Here is an 18,500-nt window from a genome sequence, read left to right on the forward strand (position 1 = left end):
CCTATTAGCTTGACTGATAAATAAATAAATGGTCCCAATATAAATGTATGCACTCTCACACACACACACACACACACACACACACACACACACACACACACACACACACACACACACACACACACACACACACACACACACACAGTATACTGTATATGTAATAATAGCCTAAAAGTTCACTAGGCTACTGCTACTCCACCCGTCGGACAATCTGCCTTTCACTTTGCAAAGCTTGAACGGTGAGAGAGAGAGAGAGAGAGAGAGAGAGAGAGAGAGAGAGAGAGAGAGAGAGAGAGAGAGAGAGAGAGCGCGCGAGAGCGAAAGAGGGTGGTGGGGGGTGGTCGAGAGAGAGAGAGAGAGAGAGAGAGAGAGAGAGAGAGAGAGAGAGGGAGGGGGGTCGAGAGAGAGAGAGAGAGAGAGAGAGAGAGAGAGCGTGAGTTGCAGTGTTCTCCGCGGCCGTGCACCTCTGTGCGCCATCTATCGCCTCTGGGTCTGCAAGTTACAGCTGCGACAACTTGAATTCTGCTGGAATCCCTGAGTTAAAACGCGTCGTCTCAGGTAAAGCAATGTTATTATGTAGTACTCTGATTGCGTGCAGCTGCGCTGAAGCTTTGTTGTGGGGAGGGAGTGTGTGCACAATCATAGAGTTATAATATAATATCGTGCACAAATTGCACAATGGACCCTCAGTCGCAAATATTCGGGAAAGTTTGACCGCTTGAAGGGATTGGGCCACGATTCGCACCACTTTAGATTGATGTCACTTACTTCGGTTTGCAGAGGGAGCCTGCATGTTGTAAATCTATGTAGGCTACATTCTGAAATCAGTATTACTATCAGAGAAGTGTTAGTTGTGTATTGGCCTGTATAGGCATGTACCAAAGAGAATTGCAAAGTTAACATAATTTTTAGCATGTGACTGGCAGGTCATAGACTGGTTTACAATCATCACATCAAGTTATTATCAGTGCTGCCATGTCCGCTTATTATAAGCGACTTTGGGCTTGTCTTTCTGTAAAGTTGCTTGTAAATATTGGTTCGTATACTGTAGTTGCGGGTTGCGTTTTTTGGGGTTTGTTTCTAAAGTGTAGTTGCTTATTTTGGCTTGTTTCCTAATGTTGTTTAAACCAGTGAGTGGTTCTTAAACATTTTCATGGCAAGGACCCCCAAATTAATATGTATTTGTCCACGGTCCCGCATCTTGTCATGCCACGGACCTCCCATACAAGATCTGAATTGTTAAAAATATTCCACATTTTGAAAATAGCAGATCAACAAGCTGTGAGCTTGTAGATCAGCTGTTTTCAAATAGCCAATGTAGGCTGCATTATGTTTAAAGGGCGAAGGGTTCGCTTTCTTTTGGGCTTGTTTTCATAGACCTGTTTGCTTGTTTCTCTCGCGAAACCTGGCAACACTGGTTTGCAATCATCACATCACATTATTATCCATCACCACTAATTGTATAGTGGCGTAAACAGGAGGTGACAACACCAAAAGTTCTGTTTGCATTACAAGTTGGTTAAGCATAAAATATATTACATTAGCCTGTGTAGCCCCGTTAAGCTACCAGCCAGCCCTCCAAGTTGTAGGGTTTGCAGATGATTTATGAGGATAGATGTCTGTGAGACTTGCCCTGTCCACGGCGTCTTGGCATTTTGTTTTAAATATACAAAATGACTATCCTTTTTGGTCATTGATGGTATGGCAGACTTAAGTAAACTGCTGGTAGTCTAGAGTGACTCTTTTAGTGATTTTAGGAAGAGGGGAAAATCCACTTACAGACCTTCTGTTGTGCAAAATCAGGACACTGCTTCGGCCAGGTGTTGAGCAACTTGAGCTTTAAACATCTCTGACTCTGAGCAGCAGTGTCAATTCAATTCAAAGGGCTTTATTGACATGAGAAAACATATTGCCAAAGCAAAAGTGTAACAATACAGTCAAAACAAAATAATGTAGGCTTTGTGCAATTAAAATGTAATAGAAATGATGTATACACAGAGCTGTTGCATTGCAACTGAGGGAAAACTTACAAAACCATAAGAATTGTGCATTTGCTGTCAGAAATAGTATATAGGGCAGGCTAAGAAGGCTATAATAGCCTATAGGCTATAGCCTATATCCACATAGGACAAGTGTCTCTCAGCCAGTGGGTCCGGGACTATTGACACTGGTCCTGGACCTACTGGTCCATACAAATGGCCCAAGAGTGGACCTTCAACACTGGACAGTTTTAATAGGTTTGGTGTGTTTTTATTGTCTTCAACGTGATGACTTCACCTGCAAATTCGGGTCCCAGTGAGAAACCTGCATTGCACTGTACAGTATAATAGTTACCTTTAGTCCTAGACAGTAGTAGGCCTCTACTATTGTGATTGATAGTAATATACAGTAGATACAGCTTTAGGTGCGTGTTTGTGCATGTTATAAAGCTGTAAGTCCTGAGGGGAAGACTTCTATCTAGCTGTCTCTGCCTCTGTTGTGTCTCTGCCATATTTCTCCGCTGGAATTGCTTTGCTTTTTTAATTGCTTTGTTTTCTCAGCAACAAACAGATTAAATAGACTATGAATATGAACAACACTTAAAACCACTTAGTGTCCATGGTCTACTGGTTTAGCGAGGAATTCACAATAGATATATTGATAGCTGTTTTCAACTCAGTTAACAGTAGCTGCAGTGCACCTTAAATTCAGAAATTGTTTAATACATGGACATGCCTTGACATCTGGTCTCAAAGGTGACATTTACATCTTATGTTTTAGTGTGGGTAGGTTACTCAGCTTATCCATGTTGTAATTATGGTATTTTGGCTTGTGCGGTATGTACTTTTTCATACTGTCCTCACTTTTTGACATTTCACCTAGGTATACCATAGGGCACACATGGGCAACATACGGGGGCTGGACCCGGCCCTTTGACCATCTCAATCCGGCCCTCGGAGTCCTCAGAGAAAAACTAAATGAAACCCCACAAATCTACATCAAACAAGGCAGCATTGTGTTCATGGTTTTTGGAGAACTTAATTTAATTGACTCCAATTAATTATTAGTTATTAATACGTATGTACAATTTGAGCACATACCTGCATTCCATATTCCTGTATGTACTCCAATGTCAAATGTTTATAATGTAACAATGAAACAGTCTGCCATGGATCCATATTTATAACATAATGCAATGGGCCTTATGTCTTATAACTAATCTTATTATTGTTTTTTTTTTTTTTTTTGCATTTCAAAATAGTGAAAATACAGTAGCTGATGTACAGCGACCCTATTGTAAAGTAGTCTATCGTGTCTATCAAATTCATGCAGTTTTAACATAATTCAGCACTATGAGTTTCAAGTTTCAATTCAAAAATCCAATGTGTGGCCCTTCACTCACTTTATTGAAGTCAGTATGGCCCCCTGGAAAAAAATGCTGCCCACCCCTGCCATAGGGGGTATACGGCACATGATGGTCCTGTATTAGTCTTGTGTACAGTGACAGTGTATTTCATTGTTGCTCCTCATAGCATTTATATGTAGAAGAGACTTATAATGTTGCACAGGTAAAAACGTATGGTAAGGCTAATAATCTCTGGTAAATGTCAGACTGCAAGAATGACTTCATGTTGGCATAATTTATTGCTCAGGCACTCTCACTGTTTTCTCAGGATTTTAAAAGAAAAGGGGGTTAGAGTTAGTTCAGGGGGTCATTTGGAATCCCACACCCCCACCCAGATATTTACTAAACAATAAAATCTATTAACCCTGGTATCTGTTTGAGGGCCCTCCCTTGTCAGCTCAGGGCCCCTTGGGACCTTTTCCAATTGTTCACCCCTCTCTGTCCCCTCTTTAAGGGTCCGTCTGGGTCTCTTCTTACACTCTCAGAGTTAAATTAATGCTGAGGACTTTACTGTGCACCTGGCTAGGCCCTTCCCTGGGCAAACAGTGCCCCCCTCTGATAGAGGTTCAGGCCTTGCTGCCAGACAAGCGACAGCCGAAAATATATACGAGCACCTCCCCCACTGGCCCCGAAATGGAAGTGGCCCTTATATCATTTGATTGACCTGCCCTGCGGCACACGCAGACACCCGAACCTCACAACCATGCTGACCGCAGTCCTGCTCCAGCAGCACACACACACACACACACACACACACACACACACACACACACACACACACACACACACACACACACACACACACACACACACACACACACACACCTTTCCCGCCAGGATGAGGTCAGGGAGAAGTAGAAAAAGGGCATAGAGAGGGATGGATGGAGAGAGAGGGATTACCGTTTACCCGCGTAGCTGGCAGGGTGGCAGGTGGGGTTTATGGGTGTTTGGGTGGATGTTGATCGTTCTGTGAGTGGCAGTGGCTTAGTTGCTGCTCAGTGCCCCCAGTGTTTGCATGCGCTCCCTCTGTGTGTGTGTGTGTGTGTGTGTGTGTGTGTGTGTGTGTGTGTGTGCGTGTGCGTGTGCGTGTGTGTGTGTGTTTAGGCCTATTTGCAAAAACACACCTCCTGGTCTCGTGTGTGTGTGTATTTTCTACATTCGTGTGAGCATTACTGTATCTCCCGAGCAGAAAGGTAAACCCCAGTGACTCCATCATGTGGGTTTGTCCAAAAGCAACACTGCTATGCTTGTCTTCTGATGTATATAAAGTCAATATTTCTGCACTACGTGTGGCAGCAACCCCCCACCCCCCCACCCCCCCACCAGCTCACAGTGGAGCGCTATGTAACGGACAAGGCAACCATTGATGACCAGCATGGGGTGGGGATCAGGCAGAGGGTGTGTGTGTGTGTGTGTGGGGGGGGGGGGGGGGGGGGGTTAGCCCCCCTTTCAACTTGTCGTGTTGCATGGAAAATCTAACCATTTCCGTGGTTAAGATGTGATTGATATGTATGACTGTGACTAATTTTAAGGAGAGCGGACCGGTCCACACCTCTTTTTTGAATGTTTTGTGTTTTTATTTTTATTTGCCTCTATTCAAACAGACGATATAATATAACAATATAAACGACTGACTCCAAGACAAATTTAAGTTCCGTTTTGAATCACAACTTTTGCGTGGATTTAGTAATAAGCACAAAATGTGGAGAAAAAACACTTCATTTGTGATGCTCTGGTAATGACGTGTCAACTTGTGGAGTCTCTAGCATGATGATGAATCGGATGCATCTTGGCTATTTCCGGAGATTCACACATGTGCACGTGCGCGCACGCACACACTCACACTCACACACACACACACACACACACACACACACACACACACACACACACACACACACACACACACACACACACACACACACACACACACATGCATACCGATGTTATGAGAATAGAATGTACCTCAGATGGCTTTGTTCCTTTTGAACTGATTGGTGTACGTGGATCGGTCAGCCGCAGGTTAATTTTCTTTGGTCAATTATGCTAAGCATGTTTTAATCCCATTCCATTTCCATATCAGATAGGCCTCTAATGGCTGTCAGGATTGTACATTTGCATTCTATAGCACGGCTGATGGGCGCTCGGGGTCACGGTCAAGATGATCTTACAGGCAGAAAGGTAGATAGGCCCAGAAAAAACCCAATTACATATAGGCGGCAGAGAAGCTGCATGGCTGACATACAGACAGACAAACAGACAGACAGACAGACCCTTTTTTTAAAAACCTTTGTAATGCTAGTATCTACTATCAATTCAATGGTTGCTACCCTATTGGTTGCTACTGTACCCTCTATCTGTATCTTCTCCTTTATGTTATCTGCGTATCTGCCCTATGTTTTCTTACTGCTGTGATGCCATTGGCAACTGAATTTCCCCTGTGGGATCAATAAAGGTCTATCTGCCAGGATGAAAGTGGGTAACCAATGAAAAGTATTGGAGCGTGTGACTAAATCTCATAACTCCATCGATTGAAACTTCTTTCTTTTTTTCGTTTCATGAAAATGTACAGTTCTGGACATACAAGGTTTCCACCTCGGGTTGCTGTCATGTGGAAACCTTGTGTCCAATATAAAACCCACAGACAGACTTAAAAAAATAATAATAATAATCTAAAATTGCGAATAGCAAATCTTATCTTGTAGTGTTTCTCTTCCTCTCACTCTATTTTTGCTACTTTTGCGTGACATTGTCATAGGACGATGTATAAAATGTATGAAAAAAACATAAAAAGATGAACTATGGAGATACATGGTTTCTGCATGATACAATATTTAGTAGTATGTATATTAGTCAGACAAATAATTACACACAACCATGTTGGTGCCCGCTGGCCTAGCGGTCCAGGCACATTCCACATATAGGCTCTAATGCAGCTTGACAGTGTGTTGCCGGTTCGAGCCCCGATCCCGACGACCTTTGCTGCGTGACACTCCCCGTCTCTCTCTCCCTGTTTCCTGTCAATCTGCACTGGTGCTATCATGTTTAACCCATTCAATCCGGGAACAGATCTTTGTCATTCTAGATTTTATTATTTTATACTTTGGCTATTCAAAAACAGCCGCACTATGAGCTTGTATATCTGCTGTTTTTGAATAGCCAAATAAATCTACAATGACATCGATGCGTTCCTGGTCTTAATGGCTTAATTTATGGTCCGTCACACAATGGGGTCACGTGTTGAAAATAGCTGATCTATAAGCTCTCAATCCACTTGCAAATGTGTCTCTCTCTACCAGCCCCCCCCCCCCCCCCCCCCCCCCCCCACGGCTTCCATTGTGGACACATGCATCATATTTATCTGTCAGAGCTCCATTAGGGAACTTCGAGCTGATGGCTAGTAGGCAGCAGAGCAGATATCTGGCAAATGTCCAGGCTTGGCGGTGCTCAGTCCTAAGGCATGTACCGCGCACTACCTGGTATGGATCTGGGGGAGGAGGTGTAGTCTTTCATGGTACGGGGCCAACAAGTGTTGACAGGCTGAAAATTGGTTTTTCGAAGTCGCAATGTTGGCACCGGTCTCTCTTGGTAGGTTGTCTCCGTGGTCTCAGCGGGTCCCTTTTGCAAGGGTTCGGTGGCTCCGAATTCACTGCTAGGGTTAGTGTCAGGCACTGCAATTACTGTGGGAGCCACCCGTGCTAACAAGTAACCAACTTGCTTCACCGTAAAGCTGTTTCTGGCATTGAAATTGTTGAACAAAAGAGCTGTACTGTATGCTTTCATTTCCACTGCTGTGAAAGCCCTGAGCCTTTGTTTGACTCGAATATCTCCTTTCTCTCATTTGCATGCACAGCAAAATCCTGACTGTTAATTTAACTAATTTCAGAGTTAAATCAAACGAACGGTATGTTCTGTCTTTCTCTCAGTTTCTCTCGGTTTCTCTCTCTCTTTCTCTCTCTCTCTCGCAAACACCCTATGGGTCATGAAAACATGACTGAAATCCATTCCTCTCTCTTTTTTTTCTACCTGCATGTTCGGCTCGTTGCTCAACCCCCCCCCCCCCCTCCGTCTGTCTCCGCCTCCACTCTTCTAGCCATGTAGCGATGACAGGCGGAGGCCTATGAAAGCAGACCCGCGGGTCATCACAAAGTTTGCACAGGAGATAGAGCCCCCCCGCCCCCCCTCACCCGGGGGGCCGTGAGGAGGCGGGTCAGTGCTCTGTGGCAACCGAGAGGCTTGAGAAAGATGAATCGCCTGGTCTGTAAAAGGTTGGGGGACGACACACAAGGGAAGAGCTATTTGTCTCCTACGCTCCACTGGGCACGCCGGCAGCTAAATGGTACCCCCCCCCCCCCCCCCCCCCCCCCACCCTGTTTTCTTTTTTGTCTCCCAACGGCATCATGTATGATTTATGACCGTCATTAATTGCCATTACGTGAAGCTGAACGGAGGTCATTCCCTTTTTGCCCTCGCCCTAGCTTCTCCAATCTCATCTTGGATTGGCACCTAAGTCCACCAGGGCCTGGCTGTTAGGGGAGAACGCACCCTGGTGATCTTAGATCTTAAGAGGACCAATCACAGTTGACCCCCTCCGCTTCACTTCTTAGGCTCACTGTCATTGGCCTCTCACTCTGCCAGTCAGGCTGTCCAGTGGCGTGCTTCCAAGTGGATGAATTGCGGTCGACCGTCTCTGCTGTCCTGCCCTGGATGCCACATCTCAGCTGTTTGGATAGTAAACAAATATTAGCCATGGCTAACGGTATTCGTTATTGACTTTGTCTCCCGGCTCATTTGCACGTTAATGGTGGCGGTGCTGTTCGACCAGCATGGTAATGCGAGGCTCATTTCGCAGCGAAATTAATTAGGTGTCACTGTGGAGAAGGGAACCCAAACAAGTCTTCCAGTGGGATGGTCGCTGGAAGCCCTCGAGTTATTTACAGAACACAGGGAGTGATTTTATACTTGTGCTCCGTTATCTGGCTAAAGGGTGTGTAAACTTTGTAATCTGTTTTAAGTGTCTCAGCCAGCTAAACACATCCTCCACACCTCAACGTATTCAAATATTTGAAAGTGAAAAGAAGCCAGAGATTACTGTAGCCCAGAGCCAAGCACAGACAGACACAGTTGGGCCATTAAACAAACATTGGTGTTTACGTTACATGCTGTACCTTTACTTGTATAACTATGCATATATATACACACAGTGGCAGGGATGATTAGTTGTGTTAGTTGAAAGGAGAGAGATGTCTTTGGTGATTTTTCATAACTTATGGCAGATCTCCCTGGAGATGTTGGCTGTGTTTGGTGGTCTTGAGATGAATGACCGTCAGAATTCATCTGGAGAACAAGTCAGATTGAGCTGTTTTCCAGTGTCTCTGTCTCAATCTATCACACACACATGCACACGCACAACACACCACGCATGCCTTCAAAGCTAACCTCAAACTGTAGAGATACCAGATGCTAGATGCTTCATGTATGGATTCCCTTTTCTTAGTGTCTTTTAACCCTCCGCACTAAGACTTGTAACAGAAGCTGGTCTATGAAATACCCACTAGATTTGTTGCATGAGCCCCAGCATTTTAAAAGGCCGTAAACTTTTGAGCAACAAGAGCAGTAACTCACAAGGTAGGCCCAAGTTTCTCGACTGTGTGGCACTCTTGGGTGCACTCGGCCATGTGAAGAGTCAACATTCTGTACTGTAGAAGGTACAGGGTTTGTTATTCACACGCTTGTGCCATGTTTGTACATTGTCATTCATTTCAGAAATGCTATTAATAGGTTTATTGTCATTTCAGAAATGCTAATATAGGTTTATTCTGAGAACTCAGACATGTCAACACACTTAATCAAGGTTTTCATTTCAATTTATCGTGTCAGAATAGCCTGCATTGATTAAAGTTTATCTTGTCCAAAAGCATAGCTAAGAAAGCAGAACTCACTCAACTCACCATCTCTCATCATATTTTAAGTAATGATAATTTTGCACAATGGTTCTAAATATATATATATATATACTGTATATATTATTTTATAATGGTTTGGTTCAAGGACACATCTATGGCAAACTAAGATAATGGCTTCAATCTGTCTCTCTCCCTCCTCCGTAGGGATGGGGATTAGAAAATGGCAATAAACAGTGTACACACAGTTAAATGTTAAACTTACCGTAAATGAACACTATGGATTTGACTGTGCAGTGGTAGTGTGTGTGTGTGTGTGTGTGTGTGTGTGTGTGTGTGTGTGTGTGTGTGTGTGTGTGTGTGTGTGTGTGTGTGTGTGTGTGTGTGTGTGTGTGTGTGTGTGGGGGGGGGGGGTCCCTCTTGTCCTAAGGTCAAAGTCTACTAATGAATAGATTATTACATTTCTTAAACTCAGAGGTGTGTGTGTGTGTGTGTGTGTGTGTGTATGTATGTGTGTGTGCATCTGCATGTGTGTGGTTAGACTGAGTATGCCAGCGGCAGGGTCAGTCTGTTTCGAGCTGCATGTGCAACTAAACATCTTTAATGAAGCTCTGTTTTTTTGTGGGGAAATAGCAGTATCTGACTCAGTGTCATCACCGTGACAAACGAATAAGCAGTCTATTGTGAAATGTGTTTTGGGAGAAAAACAACAATGGAATCTCTGAAATGTGAAATATATGTTAGTATTTTCCAGCCAAGGGCTTTAAGTCAGCTTACTGACTAACTTTTAAAAATACATTTTTATTATAATCCTCTGCTTTGAATACCCTCTGCTGCCGTGTATGGGAAACAGACATGGAATTTGTTTTGCCATTGCTGCATACACCTCACATTAAACATAAAATAACAATGTGCATGAATTTACTGATGGATCACTGACGACAAAAGTTGGGAACCACTGTTATAGGGGATTTAATGGCCATTCACACTGAGCACTATAACTATAAAGATAACTATATAACTATATCGTTCACTATTGCATTTTGTTTATAGTTGGTATGAACTCTGCCATCCACTTCATTTTTAAAACTATATATTTAAGTAAGTAAGTGAGAATCATCAGGTGTGTGTGTGTGTGTGTGTGTGTGTGTGTGTGTGTGTGTGTGTGTGTGTGTGTGTGTGTGTGTGTGTGTGTGTGTGTGTGTGTGTGTGTGTGTGTGTGTGTGTGTGTGTGTGTGTGTGTGTGTGTGTGTGTGACTGTGTGTGTGTGCGTGTGTGTGCGTGTGGGTTGGTGGAAGACATTTAGGGTCGGGATGTTGGTATAGGGTTGGTAAAATATGTAGTCACATCTATAATTAAAGTGTTCTATGATGACAGCTTTACGTAGCGGAGAGTGATAATGAAAGCAACCATCACGCAGAATACTGGGTAATAGCATCTGCCCAATTGGCCTAAAATTTCAAAGATCAGGCTGTCAGTCCACTGCCATTTATCTGTATTGAGCTCGGCAGTGGGAGTTGAATTTCGGTGGTGCTCTGAACCAACCTGCGTGGCTGCTACCCTGTCATTACAACTAATAATTGACCTTGTTGTTTTGCAAGGAAAAGTATATGCGCCAGTTGTTGACTCGCTGCACCCGACCGCAACCGGCGAGAGGCTTTGTCATCAAAAAACGGACGCTTTTTCTAATTTCCAACCCTGAGCACTGTGTCTCACAACTAATTACAACTACACAGCCGCTTTGGGCGCTCAACCCCACTCCATTATTCTCACTTTCTCGATGGGCGGAAATGAAAAACAGCCGGCTTTCACATCAATCAGGGAAATTGATGGTATCGGCAGTGTAGCTCCTGGTTTTAATTTCTCGACACTCAAATAGGTTTTAATGGCTTTGTCATGTTTTATGTATGGAATAACTCCACTGACAGGAACCGCCAGAGAAACATGGAGATAGATTACAGTTGGTTGCAATAGTGTCTGTCATCCACCTGTCATCATCTGCTGTACCTGCAGTCATCACACACAGTCTTAGTATAGTAATAAACACTTTTACTATGTACATGTATACTATAGTATTAAAGCCCCTTTTGTCCTTACAGTATTGTGAGTGTACAGGCATAAAAACCCACAAATCAAAGCCCCACACACACACATGTATTACATACTAACAAATCCCATACAAACAATATCAACTAACGTGCTCGCCACAAGTTCCAGTCAAATACAGTCATCCAGTCATTACCCTGCTGTGTCCAATCCTCATTCTCCGTGGTGACACAGTTCCCAATGGGGATTTTTACAGAAGTGTTAAAAAACCCATCTACTCTGAAAATGTCTTCTAGTGGGAATGTCTTCCTTTTTCGTTTTCTCACTTCAGTGCCATTTACATATCAACTGACCACAATTACTACTGCATTTTAATCAATTGTATTTACATTTTCCCATCACCCCAACACATTAAACCTTAGAATTTGCCTATACCTGCCGTCATGGTGTCGAACTTAGCAACTCGATGCATTGTTTGCATTGCCTGCACTGCAGCTGGCTTACAAAAGTGAGCAGCTGTGCACCATTAAGTTGTACTGATTGGTTTGAATTAATGTGGTTACATAATGTTGTGTCTGTACTGTACCACATGTTTTTGTATGACATCTTTAAATATTGAGTTGCAAAGAGATGTTGCAAAGAGATGTGCATGTGGTGATGAGTTTTGCTTTGGGTCTTTCCGCTCCTAAATGGTGGAGCGCTCTCGTGTTAAGCCATGGTGAGCTTAATCTAATTCCACAGCGGGTTGCTCTGAATGTCATCACAACTTCACACATTACTAGTTTTAATGCCATTAACCAATGTATTCATGATTTGGATTTCTGTGGCATACCTTTAGCTCCATCAGGAAATCATTTCCCCTTTGATTCACACCACATACTCCAAATTGCTTTTAATATTTGGAACTCTTACATGTTTTTAATGGTTTAAATTTAAAATTGTGTTATTTTTTGCATTTATTCTATTGAAATTCAACTTCAACCAAAGTTTTTGGTGTTAGGTCTAGAAAGAAACTACTGTCAAATATTGAATGCAACACATTGCAATATATGACAAAATACTGTGTGTGTGTGTGTGTGTGTGTGTGTGTGTGTGTGTGTGTGTGTGTGTGTGTGTGTGTGTGTGTGTGTGTGTGTGTGTGTGTGTGTGTGTGTGTGTGTGTGTGTGTGTGTGTGTGCGTGCGTGCGTGCGCGCGCGTGCGTGCGTGCACGTGTGCACGTGTGCAAATGTGCATGCGTATGTGTGTTTGAAGGGGTAGTTGGAGAGATGCCCCCCAACTGAAGGATGAAATGTATGTCAGACAGACCTACAGTAGTGTCTAAAATGTAAAACGTATAACAATATTTGCCTGCTAATATAGATATACTGTACTACTGAAGATTACTCCCCTAAATAGAGCATAATACTGTAAATCCTCCAATAAACCTCTGCTTGCTTATGTTATGTTTTGGGTCATTCTCCATGGCTGACTTGCTGGGAGGTATTTTTTACGCACAGAGAATGATGGAACCCATACCAAAGGATGATCCTGACACTCAACCTAAAGAACTTCACAGCAAGTCTATTAACAGCTTCGGCCATATATCGTACATACACCATTTCCCTGTTAATGGCTTTACTTTTTTGATTTTTCAGTTAATGGACCATTTTTCATGTAATGGACCTTTTGAGTTTCATTTTTCTGTCCATCTTTTCTGCAAATGCAGCGATAACTGTAACGTTGACAAAAAAATTACCTTGCAACTTGAAAAGTATCTCCGCCAGGCAGGGTTGCCTACTCAGGGCTGTGTAAAAGTCGTGGGTTGCAGCCGTCAGGTCGCAAGGAAGCTGGGGTCGGGGGGAATAGCACTTTTACAATGGGTAATCGGCGTAGCCTGCAATATATGGGGAGTTGAGTCATGATCCAAGGAATCCAGGGATTTCGTTTGTTTTGTACAAAGAGTTATAGGCCAAAATGTACAGTCAGTGGTCTGTTATAGCGCCACAGTGAAGTTGATTTAAGAAAATTGGCATGGAGTGTCTTCCTTAGCCTACTGGGAGTGTGAATGCACAGTTTGATGATAAGTCCAGCAGTGTCTAAGGTTAGCTGTGCACAGATGGATGGACACACACACACATGGACAGGGGCAGAAACATGATCTCCACCTCACAGCATGTCGGCATGGAAAAGATAATGATATTTAGTGTGATGGATTTTCTATCTCAGGCATGTTTCAAGTCTCTGCAAGTTGACTTTCATACCGTATTGAAATTAATGAATGGAATCCAATGGCTTACTCAAAATTCAAACAAACCACAGAATGCTTTGAGTTTTCTTTTTGCAGAAACGTCAAGTATACCGTGAGTCATAATCAATGGACTAAACATGCCAGACCACCAGTGCGGCTGGCCCTTCTTTGCAATCACTTTAGACTTTCTATAGTCATTTCTATTTTCGGTGAATTCAAATGGATCATTCTCCTCCTTAAATGACTGGTCTATTTGAAGAGGAGGAGGCGACAGAGTGTGAAATGTAGTGGCTTGGGCTAACGCAACAGGCTAGTGATCTCACTCAGCCTTTGTCTGTGATGTGAACCCGACTGAAGAACAGCCAGGGGGGAAATGCAACAGTCTCACTTTCTATGAGAGACAGAGCGAGTGAGAGAGAGCGAGAAAGAGAGATCCTTTCCTCTCAGCCCCCCAAACTTTTCTCTGTCTGGGTGTTGGACACAGTTGGGCAACCTGAGGTGCACATACGCATACGCGTACATTGGCACGCACACACACATGCACACACACACACACACACACACACACACGCGCGCACACACACACACACCGCACGCACGCACGCACGCACGCACGCACGCACGCACGCACGCACGCACGCACGCACGCACGCACGCACGCACGCACGCACGCACGCACACACACACACACACACACACACACACACACACACACACACACACACACACACACATCCAAAATGCACACTCCTCTCTCCATTCAGAAAGTTAACGGTTTGTTTTTCACAGACAGGAATGCTTTGCAGCTCGCTGCACCCCTTACCACTCCATTACCCTCCACACACACACATGCACGCACACACACACACACACCCTTCCCACGCTGTGATCGGCTAGTCAGTGTTTACAGACGGATAGTAAGGTCTCTCTTTCTCGCTCCATCCCTCCTCCCTCTCTCTCTTTCTCTCTCTCTCTCTCTCCTTGCTTCATGGGTTTTTACCATGCTGAGAAATGGTACCCCTCGTGCATCTCTGCAATAATCTAACCATGCTGTGTTGGTGAGTATCCCCTCATGTATTCAGCTTTGGCAGTGATCTATGTGAGTGCATGTGTGTCCCATGGACAGGTTTTTTTTGTGTGCGTGTTTGTGAGTAATTTTTAATTATTTTGCTTCTCTCTCTCTTTCTCTCTCTTTCAGTCAGTTCCCTACTTTCTCTGTCTGTCTGTCTGTCTGTCTGTCTGTCTGTCTGTCTGTCTGTCTGTCTGTCTGTTCATCTTTCCATTACCTGCTTGCCTGCCTGCTCAGTGCTCCCCTCTCCATCTCTCTCTCTCTATAATCATTGTCATCCCTCTCCTAATGAACCACATATCGATCTGTCTCTTTCAGTCTCTCTGACTGTCAGCAGAGGTATGTCAATGGACAGTCTTGTCAGTGTGCCAGTAGGTGGGTTAGGTGTGTGTGTGTGTGTGTGTGTGTGTGTGTGTGTGTGTGTGTGTGTGTGTGTGTGTGTGTGTTTGTGCATGTGCGTGTGCTTGCGCGCGTGTGTTGATTAACATCTGCCTGATGGGAGGGGGTCTATTGTGTGGTGGCTCTGCCTTTGTTCTCAGGCATGTGTGCAGGAACGGAAGGGAGAGACGAGAAAAGAAAAAGAAAAACTGGACAAGAGGAGAGACAGAGAAAGGAGATGTGGAGAGAATTTGATGCAGAGGAGAGGAGAAGATAGTATGTGAGGGAAAGGAGGGAAAAGAGAATGGGGTGGAGAGGAGAGGTGAGATGAAAAGAGATGGCAAGAGAAGAGTTGAAGCTGCAGAGGAGAGAGGGATAGGTGGAGGTGAAAAGAGGAGGTTGGAGAAAAGCGCTGTATAGAAAAGAGAGAAGATTATGGGGTGGAGGTGAAGAGGATTGAAGGGTGGAGGCAGGAGAGCGGAGGTGTAGAGGGGAGAGATGAGAAGAACAGAAGAGAGACAGAGGAGAGGATTGAAGGACAATGAGACAGCAGCAGAAGGGAGGAGATTGAAGGAGTGGATTTGGTCTGACTCTGAACTGCTCTCAGAATGAGTCTACTGACCGCAACTGTTACGTAAGTACTCTGTCTGTCCAGCTCTTTGGTCTCTAACAACATATCTCGAAAACTACTGACTGGATTGTCATGGAATTTGCTGTGCACCTTCATGCTCCCAGGAGGATGAACCGATTCTGGTGACCTGTGGCCTTTCCTCTTGTACCGCCCTTAGGCCAAAATATCCACTTAAAGTGGTTAAGGCTGTGAGCGATACAGACTGGGGAGGGTACACACAGCGTAGAAGAATGTGATTCATGGTGTGGTGAAAGGGCGGCGCGTGTGTCATTCAAGAGGTAGTCTTAACCGCTGTCCACTTAACCGCACTGTTTTAAGACTCAAGACTATTCGTGCCTTTAACAGTTTACAGCGGAAGTTAGAGTTGTAGCACAGAAGTACAGAATGCTCTTCAGCAATAATATATTAGAGACAACTTGGAAAGTGTTGTGATAGGAGGTCGCCGATAACGCCAAAACGATGCTCACAGCCAGAAACAAGGGCAAGTGGCTGGCTATTCTTGCTGAATAATCGTTTTGGCAGTTTATAATTTGTTGTCGCGCGGCCTGCTGAGACTTTATTCGTTCAGAGAGAGAGAGAGAGAGAGAGAGAGAGAGAGAGAGAGAGGAGAGAGAGAGAGAGAGAGAGAGAGAGAGAGAGAGAGAGAGAGAGAGAGAGAGAGAGAGAGAGAGAGAGAGAGAGAGAGAGAGAGAGAGAGAGAGAGAGTTAAATAAGAGAGAATTTGCAGATGCAAAAATGTGAAAATAAAACTAAACAAAAATCTGGAACCTGATAATCCCAGAAAGAGAGAGGGAGTGTGGTGGAGCAGATAGGAATTGAGAGGAACAGAAGGATGTTTTGGTGGGAAGAGAGAGGCGGTGTAACGAGGCAGGTAGGAATAGAGAGGGAGAGAAGGAGTGTGGTGGTGGGACAGATAGGACTGAGAGAGGGAGAGAGGGGAGTGTGGTGGTGGTGGTGGTGGGACAGATAGGATGAGAGTCAGACAGGGGGTGGTGCAGCTGCGTGCCTATTTAAGATTCTCTGTCTCCACCTCCTCTCACCGGGGCCAAGGCGGTATCATTAGCCTTGGCAAATAACCCGCGCAGCCATTGTGGCGGGGCCATGGCACGTTAGTGTGTCCTTTTTAACCCGTTAAGACCGGGAAAGCATGCAAGCGTGTCATTTTTAGATTTGAACCACTTTAACCATTATTTTATACCTTGGCTATTCAAAAATAGCAGATATACAAGCTCGCAGCCGCGCTGCGAGCTGCGAGCTTGTAGATCTGCTATTTTTGAAAAATCGTGAAAATCTTTCAATATATATATTTTTAAAGCAAACATTTTTAACTTCAATCTTTGCTTCTGGGGGGTCCCTGGAGCTAAATATTTTGAGACAGGGGTCGGTGGCGAAATACATATAATTTTGGGAGTCCTTGACATGAAAAAAACACTGATATAGCAACATAGGTTTTTCAGAAAACTGTTTTAGAAGACATTTTTAGAATCGGCCTCAGGTCTTAATGGGTTAACTGTGGCTCAACTCAGTCCATTCACTTGGAAAAAGAGAGCGGCCATTGGCAGATAGTTGGCAGGCGGCACAGAGAGACCATTCACCCCCCCCCCCCCCACCTTCCCGGGTGGGGGTGTGGGTATAGGAAGTAGCTGAGAATACCACCGCTTCGGAAATGTCTCTCGCGGTACATTTCTGATGGAAAGCCTCCTGAACGGCCTCTTAAATGTCCAATGTTGTTCACAAACTGCGAGGTGCTCCACGCGCACAACGGGAGTGGAGATGGGTGGACATATTATCCATCCATATAACAGGTCACAGGGCTGTCAAACACTATAAACGCGGTCATTTCCCTATATGAAAATTTGAGTAGTGCTGAGATTTGGGGCAGGTAGAACATAAATAATAATTCATTGTTAATCAATAATTGTCAGTGGGGAAGTATTTAAATCCCATGTAAAACGACGGGTATTGATGAGTTTCGATTATTCAACACAAGCTCATGGGACAGAACACATTGGTTTTGTTTCATCATCATCGTCATGTCAGTGTTTCTATCGGTCTCCCTGACAAAAGAATGATAAGATTCATGTTAAATACCAGTGAAGTTCCCCTTTAAGTTACACTAACGTTAACGCTACATGATGGAGAGGTCGACAAGCTTCATTGAGAGGATGTTAACAAAGTCATTGTTTTCGTGTCCCCCTCTTTGTTCTGGGTGGAATTTCGGGTTTAGGTGTCCCCTGGGTGGTGGTGGTGGTGGTGGAGGTGGTGGTGGTGGTGGGGGGGGGGCTTGGTAGTCATGCTTGTGTCTTAATGATATCTGGACAGAGTCCAGGTCTTCTGCAGGGGAGAGGACTTTGGACAACAGACTGATGTACGAGGTCAGATGCTGTGTTTGTGATGCAGACGACAAGGGACAAATGAAAGTGATTCTCGATGGAGAAATAATTACACATAATTACCCCCCCTGCTCCCCTGTCATCTATCACCTGGGTAAAGACAGTTGGCCTGGATTTTTACGGAGGCTCGTTCATTCGCCTCCAAAGACTCTCTGCTTCTTTTGTTTGGTCACACAGAAGGTCTGGTGGGGGGAACTTATCAGAAATTGTATGTAGAATTAGTTTTTCAATGGCAAGCGTGCAGACTCAGCGTCAGCGGTTCAATATGAAAGCTGATGTTGTTTGAGGAGGCAAGGTGCTGTGTGAGGGAGTCGTTTTGCTACAAACAGAATTTTGTCATGCAAAAAAAAAGGTCATAAATATGTCAAAGTTACTCAAGTAGAGGTGAAGAGGTAATATTGCTGTTAGACCGGTACACACCCTTATTCCTCTGTGCCATTGATTCACTTATTCATCTATTGATCTAC

The 18,500-nt window shown here is 44.2% G+C and overlaps 1 protein-coding gene across 2 annotated transcripts in view; it reads left to right on the forward strand.

Moving 5' to 3' along the window:
- Positions 1-430: 430 nt before the first annotated feature.
- Positions 431-18,500, forward strand: part of LOC311040383 (semaphorin-5B-like) — a 95,696-nt gene continuing 77,626 nt past the window's right edge. For both annotated transcript variants that reach the window (XR_014600266.1, XM_084050633.1), the window contains exon 1: positions 431-558. The gene's annotated coding sequence lies outside the window, so the exon portion shown is untranslated. The remainder of the gene's footprint in view (positions 559-18,500) is intronic.

Source organism: Gymnoscopelus microlampas (genome assembly GCF_963454915.1).
Source record: "Gymnoscopelus microlampas genome assembly, chromosome: 24".
In the NCBI taxonomy this organism is placed as follows: domain Eukaryota; kingdom Metazoa; phylum Chordata; class Actinopteri; order Myctophiformes; family Myctophidae; genus Gymnoscopelus; species Gymnoscopelus microlampas.